Source organism: Ochotona princeps, chromosome 9 (assembly GCF_030435755.1).
Source record: "Ochotona princeps isolate mOchPri1 chromosome 9, mOchPri1.hap1, whole genome shotgun sequence".
NCBI lineage: Eukaryota > Metazoa > Chordata > Mammalia > Lagomorpha > Ochotonidae > Ochotona > Ochotona princeps.
In genome coordinates, this window is record NC_080840.1 from 44,706,739 (window position 1) to 44,727,945 (window position 21,207).

Below are 21,207 nucleotides of genomic sequence, written 5' to 3' on the forward strand. Positions count from 1 at the left end.
TATACAAAGCCTTTTCTCTAAATCATCCAGGTCACAGTACACTGCTCCAAATCAGTCCACCTGGTACGCTTTGCATGTTCCTATTGCTCATTACATGAGATGTCAATCTCCTGGCGTGTGAGAAGCCTCTTTCCTTCTCTGTGAGCCATACATTTTCTCCATCTTTTCATCCACCAGGGTATTTGGACCTCCATTGTCCTATCAATTCTACTTCCAACTGTAGAATGACCCAGTCATAGACTTTGGTTTGTGTCTCACTCCATTCTTTTTCCATTTTCCGCTTTTGTCTCTTTAGTTTTCTAGCGTTTCAGCTCTTTTTATGAAGATTTTTTTCTCAAAATATTGGGAAACTCATTCACATTCAAATTTGCTTATGATCACAGTATAATAAATAATTTCTCCCATACCTCCTGGAAGAATTTCTCTCTCTTTATCTCTCTCTCTGTTTCTCTCTCTCTCTCTCTCTCTCTCTCTCTCTCTGTCTCACACACACACACACACACACACACACACAGACTGCAGGAAACTGTAATTCATTGTTATTTATAGAACTAGAGAAGAAAGTGACAAAACAAGTCATCAAGTCTTTTAATTGAACTTTATGTTAAAAAAAATTAGACACAGACATAGATAATGAAATTAAAAAAACTCAAGGCACAAAAATCACTATTTTTTTAAGATTTCATTATTATTGGAAAGGCAGATATACAGAGAGGAGGAGAGACAGTGAGGAAGATCTTCCGTCCGATGTTTCACTCCCCAAGCAGCCGCAACGGGCTGGTGCGCGCCGATCAGATGCCGGGAACCAGGAACCTCTTCCAGGTCTCCCATGCAGGTGCAGGGTCCCAAAGCTTTGAGCCGTCCTCAACTGCTTTCCCAGGCCACAAGCAGGGAGCTGGATAGGAAGTGGAGCTGCTGGGATTAGAACCGGCGCCCATATGGGATCCCGGGGCATTCAAGGTGAGGACTTTAGCCACTAGCCCATGCCGTCGGGCCCAAAAATCACTATTTCTAATCAAAGCGTCTTGAGAAGTCTTTAATGAATTATCTAAGTGATTCATAAATGATGCATTTTAGTGCATCCTGGGAAGGATGCATGAAAGAGACAGGATGCAATTTGAAGACTGGAAAATTAGTGTAGGTAGATTTCAGGATTATATTGAATGCTCCCATTTTCAAGCACAACTCTCAACAGTGGTCATTAAAACAGTTTTAGTGATGTGACACTTCTGGAATACCCAAAGATGAAATGGCCTATATTCAATCCTAGCTGCACCTTCATTGAGTCAACTAGAAATAACAAAGAAACAGCAAACATGCCAGCCTGATGAGCATAAACTTATTCTCCAAAATTTGTTTTTCCTTGTTGTCGCTTGATTGATGAGCTTAATATATTTCTCTGCACATTGATTGTTGTAGAACACCAGAGGCTGCCAGTGAGGGGATAAGAATCATAACACTATAATGTGAAGTTTGAGGGCAGTTTTCTGATTGAACTGTTGTAGTGCATTAAGTGCATTTCTGTGTGAAATCTATACCTTTGTGTTAAATTTGCGGGGGGAATAAAAACAAAAAAATCTCACAGGCATTGACATATCATGACGTGCTTTGAATGATCTCTTTAGTTGCAACCCACCTATTTGGCTTCTGGAATGTCTGCCAAGAAAGAAGAGGTTTGTAATTAATAAGCCAACAGGAAATATCTTCGTGCTGACACATCATCCTCTCATGTCTCAATGGAATATACTCCTGGTACACTCAGAGAGGCATCCCAAGGAGGCACGTGACCGCCAGTGCTCCTCTGCAGGCTGCGCAGCGGCACTAGAACTGTGTGAACTCCCTGCAACTCAGACTTCAAGCTTCTGAAGACTTTTGGTTGGCAGCTAATGTTTGAAGAATATCATTAACACAATAGAATCCACAACACAGAATATTTTGCTTCAACTCTTTTAGTATTTAAATATCAATTATATCATCAATTAATTATATGACTGGGTAAGCAAACTTTCTTATATAAATGAACTATTTGTGTATTTAGTGATTTCATCTGACCAGGAGGAACAGTGTAAGTGTCCTGAGAGGCTTTTGTGAAGATTAAGAAATTAGTACAGGGCCTGGAGCAGTAGCCTAGTGGCTGAAGTCCTGGCCTTGCATGTGCCGGGTTCCCATATGGGCACCGGTTTGTGTCCCAGCTGCCCTCCAGCTCACTGCTTATAGCCTAGAAAAGCAGTCGAGGATGGCCCAAAGCTTTGTGCCCTGCACCTGAGTGGGAGATACAGAAGAAGCTCTTGGCAGCTGGCTTCAGATCAGCTCAGCTCTGGCCCTTGTGGCCACTTGGGGAGTGAATCAGTGGACAGAAGCTCTTTCTCTCTGTCTCTCCTCCTCTCTGTATATGTAGCTTTCCAATAAAATAAATAAATAAATAAATAAATAAAGACATGGGTACCTGTGAAGTAAATGATGTTTTGGCTCTGTTCAGATCGTAACTTCCGTTTCCTATCCTACATCATTATAAAAAGTTCATCCAAGTGTAATTAAAAGATCAATGTATTTTAGGGGAGAAGATGGAAGTCTAGCATATAGAGGCTCTTCAAAAACCTAATGTGAAATATATATTAATTGCTCATTTTTTTGCAGCAAAATAAGTTTATCTTTTAAACTCTACTGTCTGTGGACTTCACCACTTTTCTATTTAGTCATAGCATCAAATTGACACTTGCCACAAGCCTTCTTAATTAACAATGTGATGCTAAGAAGGACTACAGCACTCTTGACTAGGCAGCTCAGTGGTTTGTGGTGTGGCCATATAAAATGACTGAAATCGGGCCTGGTGCGATAGCATAGTGGTTAAAGTCCTCGCCTTGCACGCACTGGGATCCCATATGGATGCCGGTTCTAATCCCAGCAGCCCTGCTTCCCATCCAACTCCCTGCTTGTGGCCTGGGAAAGCAGTTGAGGACGGCCCAAAGCCATGAGACCCTGCACCTGCGTGGGAGACCCGGAAGAGCTCCAGGCTCCTGGTTTCGGATTGGCTCAGCTCCAGCCGTTGCGGCTGCTTGGGGAGTGAACCATCAGATGGAAGATCTTCCTCACTGTCTCTCCTCCTCTCTGTATATCTGCCTTTCCAATAAAAATAAACAAATCTTTTTGTAAAAAAAATGACTGAAATCAACATGGAGCAGGTGTTTTGAGCTTTTGACCCATTGAAGGCAGGGTATGGATTCCAAGTGTAGGGTATTACAGCAACTTTCTGTTGGGAGTAATGCAATTTAATGATCATGTGCTAATACAGCACGATTAACTTCCATTTTCTGTGGGTCAGTGAGAGTTCCACCCCAGCCAGACTGTTCTCTGCTCAGACTTCCTTGAGGCTGCAATCAGGCTGTCTGCTGCTAGGCAGACAGCTCTTATCGGAACTCAGGTTCTCCTCCAAGTTCACTCAGACGTAGGCAGAGTTCAGTTCCCTGTGGTTGTTTAATTGAAGCTTTTGGTCTAGACCTGCCTCTCTGCACATGCAGTTCACATCATGGCTGTTGACTTTCTTCCCTCAGGCCAGCCAGGAAGCTTGCCTCTGTTTCATCTTTTTCTAAAGCCTCCTTTCATTGTGTCAGGTGCACCTGGGACCAGACAGACTTCGATAAACTCAGAGCCAGCAGATCGGTAGCTAAATCATGGTTCTGACTGCCTGATGGGAGTCATGGGTTCTGCTGATGCTGTAGAATTCTACAGAGTGCATCACACCAGGGAGCACAATTGGAAATTCTGTCGATTCTGGTCATGTGACCCAGGACCAGGGAAACATCTTAAGTAGTAGTCGTCTTCAAACCGATCCTAGTCTGATATTCAAATCAGATTGAAGGTTACTGCTGAGAAGCGGCGTTCCACCTGTGAAGGCAGTGGGATTCTCAGGCTCAGGCTCAGCGTTCAAACTGCTACAAATGCCAGCCCAAGCAATTTGACACACATCATCCGAAGTAAAGCATTGGTTGCAAACCAAAATTCAGGAGCCGCACAGAAGGAAAACACTGTGTGCGAGGCAGACTCAAACAAGTACTATACCTTATTTCATTTTAAGATTCCTGAATATTCTGAGACTCGAGTTACACTTAAGATGAGGAAATGAATGTCAGAAGGAATAAATAACTCATCCAGGGCTGTAAAACTACTTTGTCTGTGAGGGCTGCAATTTGAACACTTTCCTTAGCCCAAGTTTTTTCCATGGAACTTGGACATTTTCTTTAAAGTTGGGGTCAGCCACACAGCAAAGCATGCCTTGTGCTAACGGATACTGATTATATCCTTTTAGCTTCTCTTCAAATCTTTATGCCCATGTGAGGCACATCCAAGAGTCAGAGCACAGTTGTTTCAAACTTCAGTATCTTTACAATGATGTAAGTTATGAAGGCAGTTAGATTGGTCTGCTGAGCTGGAATTCGCAACCTCTAGGCAATTCTGGCCTTGAAGTTGTTGATTTAAAACAAACAACAATAATAGTAATAATAATAAACCTTTCAATTTCCCAGAATGCATATGTGTTACCCAAGACCTGAGAGAAACACCATGAAAACTTGGAGACTGAGCTCCACGTGGAACTTGGGAAAGTGCCACAGAATTCCCAGTTGTCTTTACAATGGGAGAGGCACCACACTGACCTTACCAAGGAGGCCAGCAACAGGGAGGAGCTCTCTCTTCCATTACAGATGTGGCTGGAGACCCTGCTCAAGTGCCCTCTCTTCATCCTTTTCCTACTCCTGTTTTTTTGGACAGTCTTTTGGCCCAATGACACTCACGATGGGCAATTTTCTGTGCGGAGCAGGGTACCCATGCTCATGTATGTGTGTGTGTTGTGCTCCCTTTCTCACCTTTTGAATAAAAGTTGTCATCACTTTGTGCACATTACATGTGTCTGCCCTTAGAATACTTGCCTTGGTGTGAGGCAGGAACCTAGAGTAGAAGTTAATAGATAGGCATACTCTCCTTTGCTGCACGCCAACCCCCAACTTCTCTATATATTTTAATTATCAATATATCTCACTATGGACTATATTGGGGAGATAGCCACAATTTCAGTAACCCTATAATGGGTTAGTCATGACTATTTATTTATTTTAAAGTATGAGTATTTGAGAGGTGGGTTGAGAGAGAAAGAGAGAGAGTTCTTATTCAACTGGTTCATTTTTCAAATGGCTGCAGTGGCAGAACGGGAGAAGGGCTGAGGTCAGGAGTCAGCAACACAAGTCAAGTTTTTCACATCAGTGACAGGAACCTAACTATTTGAGCCTTCACTGTTGTTTCCCAGGGTCTGTGTTAACAGAAAGCTGGAGTTGGACAACAAAGTCTGGAATCAAACTCAGACATTTTATTGTGGCCTTCATAACTGGATAGGCTAAATATTCATTCCAAACCACTATTATTTCGTTCTAATACTATTAGCAGTGACAGTGGTGGTACAAGAAGTGATAAAATTAGGACTAGGTTAAAGCATTCCTCATAGGTTCAAATGCATTCATTTATGTCACCTTCACAATCTTCATTCAAAATAGTTTTTTAACAAAGATTTGTTCATATATTTGAAAATTAGAGTTGAAGAGACATGCACACATGCAGAGGTTCCAAGTGCTAGCTCATTTCCACATGCAGGCTCGTTTCCTAAATGATCACCATGGCTGGGGTGGGATCAGGTCAGAACCAGGAGCCTAGAACTGCATCCAGCTCTGCCGCATGCGTGGACTGGCCCCAGTACCTTCGGGCATCTTCTGTGCCTTCCTGGAGACATTAGCAGAGAGGTGGACTGAAAATGAAGCAGCTAGGACTCGATCTGGTACTCATGGGATGCTGGCATTGTAGTCAACAAACTTCACTGGCTGTGCCACACTGGTCCCTCATAGATAGTAGTTATTAAAGCCATATGTGCTACTGCCTATCAAAATAGTACTTCCTAGCATTCGTATAACTTTGTCAGTGTATTTTTATGTGTGACAAATGCAAATCTTCTGTATTTATGGAAAACAATGTGATTTTTATATATATGTATACATGATTATATAGTATATGTGTATTAATGTGTATATTAATTAGATCAGTCTAATGAGCAAATCCCTCATTCACCTCATTTTTGTAATGAGAATATTTAAAATCTACTATGCACAATATTAAAGTATGCACTTTTTATAAGATTTATTTATTTTTATTTGAAAGATTTTTTTAAAGATTTATTTATTTTTGTTGGAAAGGCAGATATACAGAGAGGAGGAGAGACAGAGAGGAAGATCTTCCATCTGATGGTTCACTCCCCAAGCTGCTGCAATGGCTGGAGCTGAGCCAATCTGAAACCAGGAGCCTGGAGATTCTTTCTGGTCTCCGACACGGGTGCAGGGTCCTGTGGCTTTGGACTGTCCTCGACTGCTTTCCCAGGCCACAAGCAGGAAGTTGGATGGGAAGCGGGGCCACCGGGATTAGAACCAGTGCCCATATGGGATCCCTGGCGTGCAAGGCAAGGACCTTAACCACTATGTCATCGCAGCAGGCCCGAAAGACGGGTTTTAAAGAGAGATAAGGTCTTCCACCCACTGGTTCGCTCCTGAAATGGGCACAAAAGCTGGAGCTAAGCTTGTCCAAAACCAGGAGCCACTGGATTCCTCTAGATCGCCTGCATGGGTGTAGGGTCCAAGTACTTGGAATATCCTCCACTGCTTTCCCAGATCATAACTAGAGAGTTGGATAGGAAGTGGTGCAGCCAGCATGCGAACTGGCACCCATATGGGATGCTGGCACCACAAGATGGAGGATTAACCTGCTGTACCACTGTGCTGGCCCTCAAAGTATGCGCCGTTGTGAACCACAGCCACTGTTCCGTGCAGTAGGTGTCCAGAACATCCTCCTCCCATCTCACTGAAACTTTATAGCGGTTCACCTCCCAGCTCCCTGCTCAGGCTCACCATCTGCCAATCCACTTCTGTGAGTTCACCTGTTTTAGATTCCATGTGTCCATGAGCAGGAGCAATCTCTTTTGATTACTAAAACGTAACCAAAAATATTGTTCTGGAAATCACACTTCTGATTTTGAGGATAGAAATAGATTACTTTCTTTGGAAGTAAGATTTAAAGTAAGATCTGAGTTAGTTAGAAGTGTCATGAGTCAGTATTTAGTTGTACCTTTTAGTTTCTAAAGTCTGTAGTAGTTGATTCTATCATTGGTATTTAACAGGATCAGTCTTCTTTGTTCATTCCAAGTTGGTTCTTCTGTGTGGTCTCAGATCCTGCTTTGTATCTTCTCCTTTTACTATGAAATAAAATTTTTTTCTTTTTCTGAGTTGTAGGTACCTAAACACAGTAGAATGTCCAAAGGAGGTGTTTGGTGTTTAACATACTAAGTGTAATACAAAACTTAGTCAAGAGGCATACATTGTGATACAGCGAGATAAATCACTTTTGGGGATGTTTACTGCCTAATTTGGAGTGTCCGATTTTGAGTCCCACCTTTGTTTGCAGCCCAGCTTCCTGATCGTGTGGGAAGCTCAAGCACGCAGTCCCTGCATCCCGTGTGAGAGAGCCGGCCTCAGCCGGCCCAGTCCTGACTCGGAGTCAATGAGCCAACAGCAGACATCTGTCTGTCTTTCTGTGACACTCTGCCTTTCAAATAAATGAAAATAAATAAACTTTAAATAAAAATAGAAACTTAGCTTTTCAAAATGTTATGAAGCCAATAACACTTTTTGAGTAAATTATCCTCATCAGTCGAAACCCCCTTTAAAAAAAAAAAAGATTGGTTTATTTGAAACTCAAAATTACAGAAAGAGGGAGAAACAGAGCGACAGATCGTTCATGTTCTAGTTCACTTCGCAAATGGTTCTGATGGCTGGCACCAGGCCGGTTGAAGTCAGGAACCACAGGGTTCTTCTGGATTTCCCATGGCGTACACAGGCCCAAAAACTTGAGCTATCCTCTGCTGCTTTCCCAGGTGCATTCACAGAGAGTTGGATTGGAAATGGAGCAGCTGGGATTGATTTAACCCCTATGTGGGATGTCGATGCCATGGGCAGCAGCTTTATCCATGGTGCCACAGTGCCAGCCCCAACTAAAGCACTTTAACATGAGCACCTTCGAAGGAAGTCAAGAAGCATCCACCTGGTATCTTAACAACGAAGAACCACAGCACTGCCTTTCCCCAGGCTGTACTCTGTGGCTGTTGTTGGAAGTGGTAGGACTAGAAAATATTGGCTTTTTCTCCTTCAGAAGTTTGAGGTGTTATTTCCTATTGCTTACGGATCCAGGAACACCCTCAAAGCAAGACATTAATGTAAAAATGTATCCAATGTTGGTGACATGCCCAGATGCATAAGGCAAATTACTTCTGAGGCTAGTTTAAGACTAACTTCGGCCACCACTTCAGACCCCTGTGGCAAATCCTAACCTTTCATCCTGGAGAACTCTATGGAGGTGGCAGAGTGAAGATGAGGCTGGTGCACGGACACGGGACAGTACAGCCTCCTGAAGGCAAGGCCTTGGGAGAAACCAACCCTGCCAACTCCCACTCTCCCTTTCAGCCTCTGCAACCGAGTAAAAGAGACTGTGTTGTTTGTGCCAGCTGGACGGAGGCACCAGCCCAGCAAAGGAAGCAGCATGAGGCCACAACAGAGACCACCATGAGTTCTCACAGAAAAATATAGCCCGGCTAATGTTCAGCTCTCAAATTCTGAAGCACATCAAAAAGGCAGTAGTCTCTCATGAATGAGACATTGATGATGCTATTTGTCAAAGATGTATTTATTTCTGCATGGGTCAGAGTGACAAAGGAGAGGGAGTTCTTGCATCCACTGCTCTGCTCCCCTGATGGCTGCAGCAGCCGGGACGGGACCGGGCTGAAGCTAAAGGCCAGGGAATCCATCTGGGTCTCTAACGTGGGCGGCAGTGTTCAGATGCTTGGTCCACCGAGAGGCACTAACATGGAGCTGAATCAGAAACACAGCAGTGGGCATTTTAATATGGGATGCGGGCACAATATCACCAGCTCCTGAGAGCCATTTTTAGAACTTTAAGATATTAAAACATGACGGTAGCAATGGGAACTAGGGCACAGCATGAACTGGCACGATATAGAGCCTGGAACTTGCAGGGAGTTGAGGGGAAATGAGCTGGAAGTGTTTTCAGGATTTCCGTTCTTAGCCCTGCACTCTTCATCCCCCTAACATACCATTCTAATATGCGCACATTGCCGTGATGCAGCAATGTTATCTACAGTAACAGAAAGGAGACCATGCCTTGAGAAGCATGTGTACACACACAGAGTTCCACGTGGCGACACTGTGAAACTCTCCAAAAGCCTCTGTCCAAACTCCACCCCCTGCATATTCAGTTAAGGACGTTTTCTTGGCCCACAGACCTGAGCACTGGAAGAGAGAGCGCTTCCTTTTCTGTACTCGCTTTTGGCCTTCTGTCCTAATCTCTTCCCAGGGGCAGTTTTGTTTGTTTGTTTGTTTGTTTGTTGTTGTTTTTCTCTCCCTGGACCTTTCATGGGGAGCTGCTCTCCTCTTGAAATTGCCTCCCATCGTTCTTGAATGTTACGCCTTCGCTTCGCTTGGTCTCTCGGGTTCCCATTCCTCATCTGCAACAAGAAGGAATGAAAGCACATAAGGCACACGCCTTGACAACATACAGAGAGAAGGGAAAAGCATGTTTGCTTCGCCCTTTGCCCTCTGACTTTCTGCTCTGCCTCTTCTACTCAGTGCAACGGTTTAAGACTCCATCTTCCATTGTTTCACATTGATCTGGCTTTTTGAGGTGGTCGTTCAGGCTCTAGCGAGTGAGAAGAGGCTCCATGAGATTCTCCACGCAGCAAGGTTCCTGGCGCGCTCAGCACAGACAAAGCAGGCAGTAGTGCTCCTTCAAGCTTTAGGATCCTTAGAATTTTCATTCTCGGACAAGCAAGGATTTGGGCTCAGTGTGACCAGACTTTTGGGGAATCCTAAAATTAAGCATTTTATGTTGCATTTTCACAGAGCCTTATTTATATATTGCATTTTCACAGAGATATATTGCAAAGCCTTTTTGTTAAATGGATGACTTTTTTCCTTTGCAAGCTTTTACTCTGTAACAGTAGATGCCAAGGGTGACCTCTTGTGGCAACGAAAGATAACTACAGGTTAATAACTTTTGGATTGCAGCCTTTGCCCCAGAAAGCAGTGTCCTGAGCTGACACAGAGTATGGTCAGCCTGCTTATAACTTCTCAAGAGAACTAAAGCGGCTCTGTAATTACAGCAACTCCAGCCCCATGCATTATAAAAGTAGTCTCCAATAACAGAAGACTGCTGCATCTACACATTAAATGTTCATCTTTTTAAAGTAAACAATTCGATTTAAGAACTCCAGTGCCCTGTTGGTTTAGTTACCACAGCCCAATGCCATGACACATGAGAGTACTTCAAAAGCTTCATAAAAATGGAATTAAAAGGCAAGTTTATTTGGGTGCAAAACAAAGTTTAAAAATCGAGATAGACAAGGGATCTTCAAACGATAACAAAGAAAAATACATTAGAAAGAACTCTACACATGATTTTCAAATAATATTGCCCCAATGTAAGCTTCTCTTTTAGTTTTGCTTTCCATGAATTCTTAAACACATCCTTTTATACTTGTATGCATAGTAATTTTTTTTCTTTTTAGTTGAAAAGAAGTCCAAGTATTTGGCTCAAAATAAAATGTAAAATTCTCTCCTGAGGAATGTTATAAATACAGCAGGCACAAAAATAGAGAGGAGAAATTATTTAATTCCTGGTGCAATAAAGATGTCATTATCTGCTATGTGTGCTCCACATTGGAGTAGGCTTTCCCTGTACCTAATTGCAACCAGCGTAAACAAAGTTTCAGAAAGTGGAAAAGCAAGCTTTAAAATTGTTTTTACAATATTTGGGATTAACATAATACTTGTATAGTTACATGAGGTGCAGTACAATACTTCAACACAACTACACAGCACAGACCGATCATACCAGGCAGTTCATATTTCCATTTCTTTATATATATATTTCTAAAGAGTTGGTTATTTTTATTGGAAAGTCGGATTTACAGAGAAAAGGTGAGAAAGAAAGATCTTGCGTCTAGTGGTTCACTCCCCAAGTGGCCACAATGGCCAGAGCTGAGCTGATCTGAAGCCAGGAGCCAGGAGCTTCTTCCTGGTCTGCCACGCAGATGAGCTGGATGCAGAGTGGAGCAGCTGGCATACAAACTGACACCCATATGGAGTACTGGTACTCACAAGGTGAGTATTTAGCCACTGAGTCATCATGTCTGGCCCCATGTTTTCATTTCTTTGTTTTCTTTGTGTTTCAAGCCTACCAGTTCTTCCAGTTCTATAAAGAAAACATCAAAAATCATTGCAAACAGTAGTCAACCCACTCAGGTGGGGAACACCAGAACCAGTTACCCAACCTGCTTCCAGCTCCTTCCACCCACACCTTGGACTGTGCCACACCTGGGAGCTGGGAATTCAACCTAGGGCTCCAGCATAGCAAGCATGGATCCAATTACTTGAACTATCTCCTGCTGCCACCAAGGGTGTGCCTCAGAAGGAAGCTACATTCAGAAACACAGCCAGGAATTGAACCCAAGCACTCCATTATGAGATTTCAGTCTCAACTTTCCCACCAGGCCAAACACTCTACCCACCTTGGATCTTTTGATACAGCTGTTGGTGGAGGTGATGGGAGTCTGGGGGTGTTTTGGTGCCTAATGGGGTTGCTTAGATCCCTGGGCCACCAGCTGAAGGGGGGACTAGAGTCATGGGACTGCCACTTTGTGGCACTGGAAGGAGATAAATGCATGGACTTTAAGTCCCTGCAGAGGGAGTGCCTGGATCATTGGGAGAAAGCATCACCTGGAACAGGGGCACGATGGGCATACAGCTCCCAGCAGCCACCTATGAAAAGGGCTAAAGGCACAGGAGTAGAATCACACTAGAGTGATCTGGGCATGTGCACTGTCCATGGGTGAGGACATACACCACTGAGGAGCAGTCTATAGACTGTGATAGGGTCCTGGGAAGCCCAGCCAGGAGTCCTAAGATGTGTAGTTTCCATAGTGAGTGATGCTCTGTAGGGTGCAGAGCGACAAAACAGAAGAGCACAAGGTCCTAGTTTGAGGGATTAGGTGTCACTACCCCAAAGATCCTGGGGGCAAGATTCCTGTTCTTGCATACACCTTGTCTCTTGCCAAAAAAAGCATCACACACACTAGGCTTCTGCGGTCACTCCTGCTTGCTGGGCTGAGTTGAATTTATGAGGCTACAGTTTTCCTTGATGCTATGAGAGAATGAGGGCAATCTGCAGGCATTTTTGTCCTTAGGGTGCTCTGGAGATTGTCAAAGGGGCAGTATGAGTTCCTTTGGGAGTAACCATGAGTTCTTCAGGGACCTCTCCTTCCTGAGACCCTAGTCAGCTGTGATTGTGGACTCCTGTAGCTTGGCTTGCCCTCTAATGTGCTCTGCAGATGGGTTCTGCTGAGGCTTAACTGGTCACTCCTCCCGAGTGGTCGGGGTTCCCTCAGTGATGGGGCCAGGGTCGCAGATGCCGATAGGCTTTGTTTACCTCCCTGTGCAGCCAGTGCTGGTCCTCATGTCCTATTGGGTTCCCATCATTTCCACATGAACTCTAGCCTTATTTTTTTTGGGGGGGGGCACTCGCTCTGAAATACAGCTGTGCATTTATCACTTTGATTCTTCTCTGTGGCAAAGAAGGCAAATACCAGGCATCTTTATTTAGCCATCTTGGAACCTCAAGCAAAAAAAAAAACAGAAGTTTTTTTTATTTGTTTTTTGGGTATTTTTTTTTTTTTGCCTTACTCAACCTATGAAACTTCAATAACAACAAAACAACAACAAACAAGGAATTGAATGAAACCTGTACATTCGTACTGTGCACAGCTAGCAAACTAGATCCATTTTGTTTTTATGTATTTTCTTTTCTTTGGATCAATGACTAGCAAGGTCACACACACCCTGAAATGGCAAGATACTTCTAACAGTGCAGGAAAACAGCAGAGTAAATGTCTTAGGTAATGTACGGATCAGTAAGCAGCCTTGGGATCACAGAAAGCCCACAGGGGACAATAATGACTGTGTATAACAAATAAACTATGACCACGGAGAACAAATAAATGAACAGTTTTCGGCACCATTGTGGAACAACTGAATGAAATGCTGGTATCCCTGTGCAGAAGTACCTGTCAAAGATTAGCAGAGTGCAGTAGCAGGCAACAGAAAATGATTTTTAAACACAGGTTTCTGGAGCAACAGTGACCTCATTTGCTCCATTCTGCAAGGGGAGAGCACGTTTCCTAAGGATGACGGATGCTCACTGTGTTTTTCTGAGGCTCAGGCTCAAACGAGGAAGTCCAAATCCCAAAGGGCAAGTTATTTAATGAAGTCACTCAATAACTGATAAATTAGGAGAGCTCTTTAAACCTATTTCCCAAACTTGAGAGCAATACAACAGCATCGTGATAAGAAAATCAATAGTTCCTGGCACTTCCTGATAACATGATCCCACGCAGGTCACATGAACAATCTGGCTTTTGCCTTGATTGAGAAGATCGCTGTCAGGGAATTAAATGAGGTGGACAACAAGAAACAGTTTTTTATTGTGATGGATGCACAAATGATTAATACTTTGCTTCATTCAAGATTTTAGTTATTTATTTGAAAGGCAAACACACACACACACACACACACACACACACACACACACACCCTTTTCCATTCACTAGTTCACCCCCCCAAATGGCAACAACAGCCAGAATTGGGTAAATCTAAAGCCAGGAGGCTGGAATCCAACCTCGGTCTTCTACGTGTGTGTAGCAGAGCCCAGGTCCATGGGCCATTCTCTGCTGCTTTCTCAGGATATTAGCAGAGCAGCTGATATTGCCGCTAACCCTGAGTACGGATACAGGCTGTGCAGGCAGTAGTTCATTTCCCTGTGCCACAATGCTGGTCCTACTCATCCTTCGATATAATGTTTTGTTTTCATGTGTGAAGGGTGCTCCAAAAAGCTGTGGAAAATAGCTAAAAGACAACACACATTGAGACTGGCACAGTGGCATAACAGGCTAGTCTTCCACCTGTTAGCACCAGCATCCCATAGAGGTGCTGGTTTTGTCTCAACTATTCCACTTGATCTTTAATTATGGCCTGGGAAAGCAACAGATCATGGCCCAAATCCTTGGCCCCTGTAGCCATGTCAGTAACCAGGAAAGAAACTCTGGGTTCCTGGTTTTGGATCAGCTCAGCTCTGGTTGTTGTGGAAATTCGGGTAATGAATTAGTGAATAGAAGACCTTTCTCTGCATTTCTCCTTTTCTCCTTCTCTCTCTCTGTAAAATTTGCCATTCAAATAAAAATAATTTTTTTTTGAAAAAATAACATATTTTCCAAAAGCCTTGAGCAGAAAATGAGTTAAATAACACTAAAGGCACAGACTGTTCTGCTGGGTGAGCAGTTGAATAAAAACAAAATATTTCATCCACTCCAAGCTTCTGTGCTGTGGGATAGATATTTTCACTGGGGAACTGTTTTGTTCCCATTAACTTCCAAGAGAGTTTGTATAATCGCTTTTCACTCTCGAAGCAGAGAGGTTTTCTTTGCATAGTAGCTGCAGGTGGTAGTTATTACACTCGCACATTTTGAAAACGCAGGAGCACTCCTATAAAACAGCAAATGAGAAGAAGCTAGAGAAACACAATTGGTGAGGTCCAGGGTGACCTAGCCAACTCTGAACACAGCTTTTCCGTACCACTGCAGTTACTATAAAGGTCATGGAAGTATTCTGTCAACAAGTATGGACATGGCCTTGGAGTAGTGGAGGCCATAGCAGAAGACCAAGGGATGGCACAGACTCTGGAGGCTGATGCAGAGCCAGAATTCACAGCCCTGATGCCAAAGGGCTCATTCCGTATTTTTAGCGAGCAGACACTGCGAGGGAACAGTAAAACCTCATCTCATTCCATACTTTTAAACATATTCTTCAAAAAAAAAAAACTTTGCTTTACTGTGTTTCTTTTAACGAGTAAGGTTTCTAACTTATTAGTGTCCTATATTTCACACTTAAATGTCATGGCTAGCTCATTCATTCATTCATTTATTGAGCACTCTGCCCTAAGCATTATGTTTGGCCCATGAAGATTGGTAATTGAAGCAGAGCAGGGCTTTCAGGAAATTCATCATCTTTTTGAAGGAGGATTTCATTAAAATAGGTCACTAAGTAACTGCCATTCCAACCCACATCACTCTTTTATTCAACTGATTCCAGAAAGATTTCACTTAACCTTCAGTCTAGCTTATATGCCATTAAGAATATATGAAACTCCACCAATCCTTCCATTGTCAATTAAATGCAAAATGCTGAACTGGTTTGATAAGCCTCAATAGCTCTAGATCCTAAGGGTCTAAACCAGAGCTGCATGTCTCATATTTAATCAAATGAAAAATGAGCATGACTCAATTATTGTTTCAGATGTCAGTTAGCCAGCTGGAATGCAGTAAGTCTACTTTGATGACTGAAATAACAACAAAATCAGCCTATGGCTATCCAAGATGCTTGATTTGATGTAGCAGGGGGAAATTATGAGTTAACATGAAACCTTAGAAAAAGTATGGTGGTTACTGGATAATTAGTAATTATGTGCCAGCCATAGCTTTTAATTATACTGCCTGGATTGTAATAGAGAAATAAATTTAGGACAGCTTGGATTTGACTTCAAAAACTTGGCATAACACATGTGACTAATAAATGCCCACAATGTATTTTCTTTCATTTTACAGTGGCAATTGAATTATTCTTCAATAAGTTAAGTCCCCTCTCACATTTGCATATCCTGAGTTAAAATAAATCAAGCAGGAAAACCACCAGCCCCACGTCCCCATCAGCACATGCCATGCAAGCATGAGTACCTTTGTTTTCACAGGAATGACCACCGCTTTCACTGCTCCATCTGCTCAGCACAGAAGGAGGACTGCATCATCACATATTCAACACAAAGCCTGTAATTCTGCCAGATCATAGTGATCTTTAACCATATGTCACAGATTACTAGAAAACAAATCTGTTTGTATGACAGGCATGACCCTGGGACACTCCAGTAAGGACCCCTCCAGAGAGAATGATGAATAGCAGACGAATATTTTCTCAGATGAGACAAGAAACAAGTTTCTGCTCTATCAGCACTAGGATGAAATGGCAGTGCCTCCACAGTGGGATCTTGTACTGGTCCCGCTCAGGACTGCAGTCTGTTCTGCTCAAAGTTGCAGGCTTGTATTCTCCTCCCCGAAGCTAGATATATGAGACAGGTGGCCTGGTGCTAAAGGATGTGGATGCCACATCAACCTGTTTCTCCACTTACTGATCAACCTATTCTTGGGCAATTCTTTATTCTTTCTGTTTCGCTTTCCCCATCTTTGAAACAGGAATACCAATCTTCGCTCTTCAGGAGGTCCTGAAGGCAGCTAAAGGGGTCAATAATAAATGGCATGTGTTAGCATTCATTTTGCTAACTATTTTTGTAAAGAGAGGAGAATTCATTTTTAAAAGAACAGTATTGAACACATTGAAAGTAATCGAAAACAATGTCAGTTATAATTATAAACAGTGTTTTTGCATAACTATTGCATTCTGGTATAGTAGGGATATATTTGTTGACTATGGGGTAGAATTATAGCTGTGTACCTATTGGTACTCTGGGTGGCAGAGTATGAAGCAATAGTTGAGCTAAGCACAATAGTATTTGCGTTTGAATATTTTCTTCCTTTCCATTTGTCCAGGTAGACATTCTGGAGTATTTTTGTGACTTCTACATGAGAATGAGGCCTTTTGGCAGTGTGAAGAGTAAAAACAGAGAGGCTGAAGTACCTGTGTGTTAGCGCTAGCTTTTCCTTGGGGTATAAAGTTGAAGCTCAAAGTGCTTTGGTTTGTTTCCTTCTTTCCTAGTCTAAAAATGCTGTGATACTGTGACAGCCCAGACAGCGAAACATGCGAGAGCAAGGCTAGGTCTCCCAGGACGTTTCCAGGATGTGTTCATAACCCCGGCTTCTCGGAAAGGCCCAAACTGTTGAGACAAATACATTCTTCTCTCTCTCTTCCCTCTCTTCTCTCTCTTTCTGTTTGTCTCTCTCTTTCTATTTCTCTCTCTCTCTCTCATGTCATGGAAGTAAAAACAGATTTTGGAGGAGAAGAAGGATACCAAATGGGCAAGAAAAATCAAGTCAACTCAGATACAGACACAAAAAGCTTGTGCACACTCTTGCCACTGGTATTATGTCGGTTGTCTCCAATCTCAGAATTATTGTCCTTAAATATAATTTCTCTTGCCTTCCTTACAATTTCTTTTAGTTCACAAATATGTTCTATAGTTCCATCTATCTTAGGAAATATCCTAGCAACTTCATCAGTTCTGCCACATAATCATTGCTTTTTTTTTCTTCCTTTTCTTTTTTTTAACACAAGAATGAAAACAGTGAGATACTTTCTCTTCTCACTGAAAGATCTATCTTCATGAAGTTTTTGCATTGCAGCTTACCACCAGAGCTCACTTTAGATTGAGTCCAGCAACAACAGCACCATGGAAGAGTTTTCATTCACTGATTTGGAGGCCAACAAACGATCGATAAGAAAGGCTAAGGACCGACATATCCCAGCTTATATGCAAACTAAGTACAAGCATCAGAGAAAAGGGCTGGACAATCACACGGTCACTGACCTAGCTTAGGCTTATGATTCACTAATTGCTTGCACTTAAATATTTCTAAAATCATAGCAGTTGAGCCGGAGGTCTTCAGACTATATAAATTTCCAGACAAATGCATGTCTGGAAAGAAAGTACTTGACAGCATCTAACGTATTCATTGAATCTAAGTTTGACTGAATAATACTTAATTTCCATGTGTTTATTGTATTTCAAGTCATTGTCAAAACAAGCTATGAGATCTAAGAGATTTCCACCACAGCACTGAAAAAAAAAACAGCATTACATCAGCAGTAACAAATTACAAGCATGGCAAAATCAAATCATCATGTTCTTCATAGCAGGAAAAAACACATTATCTAGAAATAAATCCAATTAAAACTTTGTAAGGATATTCAGGAAAAATAGAATAATGTAAAAAAATAAAGCTGTATAGAAGGTGAACTAGAATATGTCATGGTAAAAAAAAATGCCATATCAACCAAACTGTCAATTTCTCCAATTTTAATGCATAAATTCCATGAAAATTATTTTTAAACATTCCTTAAAATTTTTCTCTGGAAGAATAAACCTCCAAGAAAAATTGAGATTGTTTTCCTTTTTAAAAAAATGATTTATATTATTTATTTGAAAGGCAGAGTTACAAAGAAAGATATGGGGAGATAAAAAGAAGATCTTCTATCTGATGGTTCACTCTGCAAATGACCACAACAGCTAAAATTAGGTGAGGCTGAAACCTGCAATCAAGAGCTTCTGTAGGTCTCCCACGTGAACATGTAAGGTCCAAGCACTCGAATCATCATCAGGTGCTTTCCCAGGTGCATTAGCATGGTGCTGGATAAGTGGAACAGCTCCAACTCCAACTGGTGCCCATATGAAATGCAGGCATGACGTGCAAAGACTTTATCTAGTATGCCACAACACTGGCCCCATGAGTGGAAATACTTTAAGGAAGGATAAGTCAAGGGCTTAAGGTTTTATTAGCTGGTAATTAATTTGATGGTGGTGATAATGGTGCTACATATCACCAAAGTTACCAAGCATATATATAATTTCTAATATAATATAATATAAATAACAAATAATATGACATACAGTATAATACCGAATATAATGTATTATCATATTATTAATACACACCATATATTACCACATTAATTATATCATAATTATAATCAACATTAAATTATATATAATTAATACACAATTGATTTATTATGCAATATAATGTATGGTTATTATAATTACTAATGTATTATAATTAATAATGTAATGATTATTATAAATTATATATTACATATATATTGTACAATATATTTACTGTATTATATTACATATGTATATATATATCCTTTTCATAGCTCAATAAATTGAAAAGCAACACATTGAGATTTTGTTGCTAGGTAAGCAATTGTAAAGCTACAGTTATCAAGATGCTATGGATTAACAGAGAAGCAGAATAGCAAGAGTCTTGAAGCAGATTGTTCTACGAGGAAACAAAGGTGGCATAGTAAGTCAGTGGGTATAAAAGGAACTAATGAATTGTCCTGAAATAATTGCTTATCTGAAATGAAAAAGTTAAGTTCCTTTTTAACACTGCAGCACCGAAGATAAATTTGAGATAAAGACTTCAGTAACTTGGAATACTGGATAAAATATACCATTATAGAAATCCTTCTTAACTACATGAACAATAGCAGCAACAAATGCCCAAATCCAGCACTTGAAATTTCTGTTGAACCAGTTATATGCTAAATACCACTTAAAGGAAACCACATACCAAGAGAAAATGTTTACATGATATATGACCATCCAAAGTTATTCTGAATTTGCACAGTATTTTACATGATCATGGAGGCACAAACAAATCTTTCAATAGCAAATGGATAGAGCAAATGGATAGAGTAACCGAACTTACAAGTATATGGTACATAATGACATTTTGGTCAATAGCAGAATTCTGATGAATGAATATAGAAGATATGAAGGAAATACAAAAATTGTCATTAGGCAAATATTGCATTAATAGCTTCTGTAGGAAATATTCACTAAATGAATACTAAGGTTAATGTTTTAAAAGTGCAATCTTTATGCTCAAAGTATTTCTCACCAAGAATTCATGAGTTATTGCTCAGTTCTGAATGTGTTTCTGAGAATTCAAATGATGAAACTACAAATTTTCTAATATTATAGTGAATATGATTGAATCATGGGGTAATGTCCTCATGAACAGAATTGCTAGTATTATAAAAGGGCTGGAGAAACTAACAAGGCCTTTTTCCTTTTTAAAACACTTTCACTGCATGACACTAAGCTGATGCCATCAGGGCGGGAGGTGTCTGAGCAGACCCTGTAGGCACTAGCGCTGTTGCATTAGACTTCCAGCCTCCAGGACTATGAGCAACCCACTTTGTCTTTTACACACCACCTAGGCTGTATTATTATTATTGTTTTTTTACAGCAACACAAATGGATTAAGTCAATTATAAAAAGAAAAATAGCAACTTCATAGCAGAGAAACTCTGCAGACACCATTTTAACTGAAAGTGCAAGGTCAAGATGACAAGGGATAAAGCAAGGTGGCATCATCTCTTTGTTAGGGTTAGCGGTAATTGCCAGTGAGAGATAGCAGTTATGAGTTCAGGCAAAAGGTTTTATTAATCAGAGCACAGAGTCTGCCAGAATGCTCTCTGGCAGGATACAGCCCATGACCACTTCCACTTGGCAGGGTGACCATGTGAGGGAAATTGTCACTCAAGGTATATAGCACTGGGCCTTTATACATCTCAGGCACGAGGGATGGGGGAAGGTAGCAGCCTTTTGGTTTGCACATGCTAGTGACTTGTAGTAAGTGACAGGTAGTGCATCAAGGTGGGTTGAGACAAGACCTGAGTTGTTCCTGTAGGGCATTGCAGACATTTCTGAGGAGATGACCCCCAGAATGACCCCCTATGGACTCGCTCTCAAGCTGCCTCAAAGCATTCTGTTTTGTTAAGGGAACAATGTCATGTGGCATGATACAGTAAGAATGGTGGAACTTTACTTCTGGCTCATTCTCACATATAATGCACAATATCAATCTGTTTATGAGAAGTCACGGAAATGATCTCCAAAGTAACTAAACAGAACTTATTAAATATGTCAAGGTCACAGGTTACAAGGAAAGAATAAGGATTAGAGGGAATTGTTACTGAATGAAAGAATGAAAACACAAATTATTCCATTGCGGGATCCAGGATGGGATTCTGAGTTGAAAGGACATAGGGAAAATCGATGAAATTCGAATTAGATCTGGTTAGAAGATTTACAGTTTTGTACTACTGTAACCATTCTGTTTATGATAACTGTATTGTGGTGATGAAAGAAGAAGCTGGATAAAGTGTGTATGGGAACTCAATATTTGCAAATGTCCTGAAAGTGAGCAAAGCAGAATTTAAGTCAAAAGCTTTTACCATCATGAGTTTTCAAGAAAGACCTAAGAAA